Consider the following 7,907-nt stretch of genomic DNA (forward strand, 5'->3'; position numbering starts at 1 on the left):
CTCAGTTTTCACCGTGGCGGGATGGAATCTGCTGTCCTGCTCGGTTCCTCCGGCACATGAGCCACCGCTTTGTCCCGCGCGCCTGCTGTTAGTCACTCAGGAGCCGCGCTTGTTATTAGCTTTACTGTCACGACGTCCCGGGGCTTGCGTGCAACTCACCTTTGTTTTATTTAGTAATTGCCCCCGAAGTGCCAGAGGAGTGATGCTGGCAATTCAGATATTCTCTGACTCTGCCTAACTTATAAATTAAACTTCACCATAGGTATGTACATCTAGGAAAAAACATAATACAACTAGGGTCTGGTACTAGTCACAGTCTCAGTCATCCCTGGGGGTCTTGGAACATACCCCCAGGACCCCTGGATTCATTCACAGATCCATCCCCCACTATGTGGATTTCTGGAGGGCCCCACAGCAAGCTCTTGCCAGATGACTGCTTCTGTTTTTTATTTCAATGTGTTTATTGTTTGGGGAAAACAATAAATAATAGGAAATAACATAGACCTTGTGTTCAGTAGAGAAGAACCCGCCTGCCGGATGCAGGAGCCACAGGAGATACGAGTTCGATGCCTGGGTGGAGAAGACCCCCCTGGAGAAGGCGTGGCGACACACGCCGGTGTTCTTGCCTGGAGAATCCCAGGGACAGAGGCGCCCAGAGGGCTACAGCCCACAGGGTCCCAAAGGGTCAGACACGACTGAAGTGACTTAGCAGGCAGCACGCACGCAGAGAAGAAATATTAGAACGAGGATTAGTGGCGTTGTGATCATGAACGTTCGCAGGCACTAAGGAGTCTAGACAAGGATGGGGAACAAATCCCCCCGGCTGGTGTTCCCCATCCATGCTTCTGCTGTTTTGTTTAGACAGGATTAAATAAGTAAGAATTGATTCTTCTCCATAACAAAAGGACAAGCGGTGGGTCCTTACTAGCGCTGATTCAGCAGCCGCCACGCAGAGGCAGGCCCACCCTCCCTGTGGTCCTCCAGGGCTTCCCATCACCGCACAATGAACAGCTCCTGCGACTTCAGATCAGCAGCCCCCCACCTTTCTGGCACCAAGGACTGGTCTCATGGAAGGCAGTTTCTCCGCGGAGCCAGGCGGGGCGGAGGAGAGGGAGCATGGCCAAGGGATGATTCGGGTGAGCCTTTATTGTGCACTTTATGTCTACTATTATTACAACAGCTCCACCTCAGATCATCAGGCATTAGATCCTGGAGGCTGGGAACCCCTGCCCTAGACAGGGCAGCCGTGTTCAAGGGAGGAAGAAATAGGGAGCAGAGGTGAGGCCAGCTGCCTGAACGCTGACCAGGAGTGCACGGCTTTTCTAGAACCCAGACTGGCCTTGAACCCGAACTCGGGTGTCTTACCGGCCATTGCTGGAGGGAAAACATTTCCCTCCCTTGTTTAATGCATCATTATGATCTGACTTGCTTTTCTTTTTGCTTTTTTGGACTAAAAGTCACATGACATAAAATAATCATTTCAAAGTGAAAAACTCAGTGGCCTTCCGTATATTACAAATGTTGTGTGACCCTCACCTCTACCTACTTCCAAAGCACTTTGTCATCCCAAAAGGAAACCCTCACCCACCAAGCAGTTACTCCTCACTGCCACTCTTCCTGGAGTAGGAAATGGCAACCCACCCCAGTATTCTTGCCTGGAAAACTCCACAGACAGAAGAGCCTCGTGGGCTACAGTCCATGGGGTCACCGAGAGGCAGACACGAAGGAGCACGCACACGCTGGGAACACCAGTCTGCTTTCTGCCTCTAGGTTCTCCTTGTTCTGCACATTTCAGAGACCTGGAAACATACCATACGCGACCTTTTGTCTGGCATTTTCTCACCGAGCATCATGTTTTTGAGGTTCAGCCACGTTGCAGTGTGTACCAGAGCATCACTCCTCTTTATGGATGAACGAGTCTCTATTGTATGGATATGGCACAATCAGTTCGTCCACTGACTCACCGGTGGGCACCTGGGATATTTATCGTGTGATTTGAACCCAGGCATCCTGGCTCCAATCCGCATCGCCCACACTGTGAGCGCCTGTAGAGCACCAAGCCCTGGGCTTCCGGCTGAGGAAGCGCTGCTGCTGCTGCACCCCAGAAGGGACTGGTGGCCTGGAGGGAGTGAACTTGCTCCCGGGATGGGGAGGGGTCAGAGGGGGACCTGCTGGAAACCGTCTTCGCCTACCTCCCAATCCTTCACAGCCCTGGGAACATTGGCCTTCGGGGAGCCTCTCCTTTTGCACCAGGGAAAGCAGTCGCTGTCTTCAGCTGGCGTCGGCCCATCCAGAACTGCACTGGCTGGAGCCCAAGCAAGGGCGTTCCTCAGCACCAGTGTTATTTTATGTAGCTCTTATTAGTAATCAGGTAGGATTCATAGCCAGTTGACTCTTCTTGCCAGAGGCTGATAAATTGGCTGGAAGCAGGAATCATTCTTCAGTAATTAAAAGCCTTTATGGCTTGCAGAACGAAGCAAATTTGGGAGCGCCAACCACAGACCTGGTCACTGCTTCCAGCCAGACACACCCACCAGGGGATGAAGATGGGCCACCTCTGACGTGACCCGCAGGATCTCAGATCAGCCATCCAAAAGCACTGGTCTCTGCAGAGTCAAGCACTTTAGGGTGTCCCTGGGGGTTTAGAAGCAAACCCCAATCGGTCCAGGTAGGCAAAAGGAAGCTCTGAACAGGCTCAGCATCCAGGAGGTTTACATGGAGGGACCATTTCAGCCCTACTGAATGTCTTGCTCTGGAGACCGAGAGCAGGAAACAAAAGTTGGGACACTGCTGGCTTTCGAACTGTGGAGCTGGAGAAGACACTTGAGAGTCCCTTGGACTGCAAGGCAATCAAACCAGTCAATCCTAAAGGAAATCAACCCTGAAAATTCACTGAAAGGACTGATGCTGAGGCTGAAACTCCAATACTTTGGCCACCTGATGTGAAGAACTGACTCATTGGAAAAGACCCTGATGCTGGGAAAGACTGTAGACAGGAAGACAGGGGACAAGAGAGGATGAGGTGGTTGGAAGGCATCACCGACTTGATGGACATGAATCTGAGCAAGCTCCGGGAGACGGCGAAGGACAGAGCAGCCTGGCGTGCTGCAGCCCATGGCGTCGCAAAGAGACACAATTTAGCAACTGAACAACAACAACACTGTCCTCAGCCCCCAAGGAAGGATCCTTCTTCCTGGAAGAAGCCAAGAGGGGACAGCTCAGCCACTGGCTTAGGGTAAGTGAAGGAAAGATTACATGATGATATACAAAGGCACTCAATGGAGAAACACAGCCCAAACCAACTTCAGATCAGTTCAGTCACTCAGTCGTGTCCGACTCTTTGCAACCCCATGAATCACAGTACACCAGGCCTCCCTGTCCATCACCAACTCCCAGAGTTCACTCAGACTCACGTCTATCGAGTCGGTGATGCCATCCAGCCATCTCATCCTCTGTCGACCCCTTCTCCTCCTGCCCCCAATCCCTCCCAGCATCAGAGTCTTTTCCAGTGAGTCAACTCTTCGCATGAGGTGGCCAAAGTACTGGAGTTTCAGCTTTAGCATCATTCCTTCCAAAGAAATCCCAGGACTGATCTCCTTCAGAATGGACAGGTTGGATCTCCTTGCAGTCCAAGGGACTCTCAAGAGTCTTCTCCAACACCACAGTTCAAATGCATCAATTCTTTGGCACTCAGCCTTCTTCACAGTCCAGCTCTCACATCCATACATGACCACTGGAAAAACCATAGCCTTGACTAGACGGACCTTAGTCGGCAAAGTAATGTCTCTGCTTTTTAATGTGTTGTCTAGGTTGGTCATAACTTTTCTTCCAAGGAGTAAGCATCTTTTAATTTCATGGCTGCAGTCACCATCTGCAGTGATTTTGGAGCCCCCCCAAAATAGTCTGACACTGTTTCCACTGTTTCCCCATCTATTTCCCATGAAGTGATGGGACCAGATGCCATGATCTTCGTTTTCTGAATGTTGAGCTTTAAGCAAACTTTTTCACTCTCCTCTTTCACTTTCATCAAGAGGCTTTTTAGTTCCTCTTCACTTTCTGCCATAAGGGTGGTGTCATCTGCATATCTGAAGTGATTGATATTTCTCCCGGCAATATTGATTCCAGCTTGTGCTTTTTCCAGCCCAGCGTTTCTCATGATGTACTCTGCATAGAAGTTAAATAAGCAGGGTGACAATATCCAGCCTTGATGTACTCCTATTCCTATTTGGAACCAGTCTGTTGTTCCATGTCCACTTCTAACTGTTGCTTCCTGACCTACATATAGGTTTCTCAAGAGGCAGGTCAGGTGGTCCGGTATTCCCATCTCTTTCAGAATTTTCCATAGTTTGTTGTGATCCACACAGTCGAAGACTTTGGCATAGTCAATAAAGCAGAAATAGATGTTTTTCTGGAACTCTCTTGCTTTTTCCATGATCCAGAGGATGTTGGCAATTTGATCTCTGGTTCCTCTGCCTTTTCTAAATCCAGCTTGAACTTCTGGAAGTTCACGGTTCATGTACTGCTAAAGCCTGGCTTGGAGAATTTTGAGCATTACTTTACTAGCGTGTGAGATGAGTGCAACTGTACAGTAGTCTGAGCATTCTTTGGCATTGCCTTTCTTTGGAATTGGAATGAAAACTGACCTTTTCCAGCCCTGTGGCCACTGCTGAGTTTTCCAAATTTGCTGGCATATTGAGTGCAGCACTTTCACAGCATCATCTTCCAGGATTTGAAATAGCTCAACTGGAATTCCATCACCTCCACTAGCTTTGTTCGTAGTGATGCTTTCTAAAGCCCACTTGACTTCACATTCCAGGATGTCTGGCTCTAGGTGAGTGATCACACCATCGTGATTATCTGGGTCATGAAGATCTTTTTTGTACAGTTCTCCTGTGTATTCTTGCCACCTCTTCTTAATATCTTCTGCTTCTGTTAGGTCCAGACCATTTCTGTCCTTTATTCAGCCCATCTTTGCATGAAATGTTCCTTTGGTATCTCTAATTTTCTTGAAGAGATCTCTAGTCTTTCCCATTCTGTTCTTTTCCTCTATTTCTTTGCACTGATCACTGAGGAAGGCTTTCTTATCTCTTCTTGCTGTTCTTTGGAACTCCACATTCAGATGCTTATATCTTTCCTTTTCTCCTTTGCTTTTCGCTTCTCTTCTTTTCACAGCTATTTGTGTGGCCTCCCCAGACAGCCATTTTGCTTTTTTGCATTTCTTTTCCATGGGGATGGTCTTGATCCCTGTCTCCTGTACAATGTCATGAACCTCATTCCATAGTTCATCAGGCACTCTATCTATCAGATCTAGGCCCTTAAATCTATTTCTCACTTCCACTGTACAATCATAAGGGATTTGATTTGGGTCATACCTGAATGGTCTAGCGGTTTTCCCTACTTTCTTCAATTTAAGTCTGAATTTGGTAATAAGGAGTTCATGATCTGAGCCACAGTCAGCTCCTGGTCTTGTTTTTGTTGACTGTATAGAGCTTCTTCATCTTTGGCTGCAACGAATATAATCAATCTGATTTTGGTGTTGACCATCTGGTGATGTCCATGTGTCGAGTCTCCTCTTGTGTTGTTGGAAGAGGGTGTTTGCTATGACCAGTGCATTTTCTTGGCAAAACTCTATTAGTCTTTGCCCTGCTTCATTCCGCATTCCAAACCAACTTACTTTCCTCAAAAGCAGAGCTTTTATTTCAACATGACCTCTTACAGCATCATGCTTAAGATTTCAAACTTTTGAGGCAAAAAAAACCTGAGTTGCACAGATTTAGAGAATGAATTTATGGTTACCAGGGGGAATGGTGGGGGGAGGAATAGACTGGCAGTTTGGGATTGGCATGCACACACTGCTATATTTAAAATAAAGTGTCTTCCCATGAAAAATAAATAAATATAAACAAAAATTTTAAAAGACCTGAGTTTGAATCCTGGCTCTGCCACTTAGTAGCTGGGTGTCCTTGGGTAAGTTCCTTAACCTCTCTGAGCCCGTTTTCTCATGCATAGTCCTGTGGATAGTGAGGATAGTCCTGAGGATAGTCCTGTGAAGTGAGCGTCTGGCACAAGGTGAGAGCCCACAGACTACCTGTGACTCAGTTCCCCTCTTCATCTGCCCCCATCTGTCCAGACAGAGCCACCAGGACCCCCATTCTCCAACACCTCCTGTTTCCGTCCCTCAAATCCGAAGTCTCACGGACTCAAACCTTGCTTAGGGGCCCCTGCATGCTAGCATAGCTGAGGATTATAGAGTGTGGTGACGAGTTCCAAGGTCAAATCCTGGCCCTTCCTATGGAAATAAAGGCAGGGCAGTGCATTATGTTGTCAAGTTAATGCAGTGTGATGAAGCATCTCCAGACGGCACTTCCTGGAAGACTGTAAAAGGCCAATAGATCTAGGGAAACTGTACCTCGGGGAGCGTATTAGACAGCGCTCATCAGTGGATCAAAACTGTCTGCAAGGCTCCCTTCCCAGGGAACACCAGCGCCCCTTAAATGACTGCTTTTCCGCCAACAACCTGGAGATAAATTGTCCTTCATACATTAACTATACACGAGCGGGGCACTTCCTTTGAATGGAGAATGCACCTTATTTTACCCCAAATGGAAAAGCATGTCCTTTGAAAGCCAAATTCCGCTTCCTTCTAAATAACCATAAAATGACATAAGCCCATATTGATTTCCCCGGCTCCATCTCTGCTGAGTTCAGATGTACTCGGACACATTTCTATGCCTCTACTGAAGTGTCTTTAATTATTCCAAAGGATGTCTTCATGCATTTAACTTTTAATCGGATATAAAATTAGCCGAGTGTAAAGTTTGCACATATGCTCCTAGGAAGGCGTCGTTTCAATGAGCTTTCATCCTGGGAAGAAATGCCGTTTTACAATGAAAATGTTAACAAGAATAACATAAATGAACTCTTTAGATTTTTTAAGAGTCACCACATGAAATCATCAACTTATTTTCCTCATTTTGTGCAGTCTCGAAATTGCATACGCGTTTACACACTGAACACTCACTTAGGAGGCAGCGTTTCGATGAGCTGAGGGTTAGTAAGCAAGGGAACCGCTGACAGATTTTTGCCCCTTGCTTCTCACGTATCTTCCTGTGAGTTGGGATTTAAGCTCTTCCACGGGAAGGAGTGTTCAGACTGAGTAATTTAAATACCCTCAGTGACTAGACAATGCATCACGGCACGCCAGGGACCAGGCTGGTGGATGGAGCATCCGTCACCGAGTCTGGACTCCTCTTCAGAGGCAAGACGCTATGGGAAGAAGTTACCCACGTCACTCCTTCCGTAAGTTGTTCGTCAAAACAGTCACACGCCAGCCCAGGCCTTGGAGGAAGGGAGAGAAACCCCATCTCTTAATGAACAGATGGTCAAAGAATGTGTACGGCTGTCTTGAACCCCCCACAGCAACCAAGAACACGTGCAAGGCAGAGGTGTTTCTGGAGCCTGAATGGTGCTTGTTTGAGGCACACTGGGAGGCTGAACTATGAAAGGCAGGTCAGCAGAGACGGTCTTACAACCATACTAAGAGCTGCTTAAGGTCATTACCAGACTTTCTACAAAATACATCTGATTTGTCCTTGTTCCTCATTCTTCATTTCTAAGTGACTCTAAGAATCACTAAATCTTGTTCATTTTCCCTTCTAAGCATGTCGCAGACCTCTACAGCTCATCTCCACCAGACAATCACGGTCATCACCATGGCCAGCATCACAACAACCACCACCATCAAACCACACCCCCACCGCCTCCATCACCACCGCCTCCATCACCTCCCCCCCATCACGTCTACACTCCCCCTCCACCATGCTCACCACCATTATCGCCTCCACCACCACCATCACCACTGCCTCCATCACCTCCACCACCACCGCCTCCATCACCACGTCCATCAC

Source organism: Oryx dammah, unplaced genomic scaffold, assembly GCF_014754425.2.
Source record: "Oryx dammah isolate SB20612 unplaced genomic scaffold, SCBI_Odam_1.1 HiC_scaffold_2, whole genome shotgun sequence".
In the NCBI taxonomy this organism is placed as follows: domain Eukaryota; kingdom Metazoa; phylum Chordata; class Mammalia; order Artiodactyla; family Bovidae; genus Oryx; species Oryx dammah.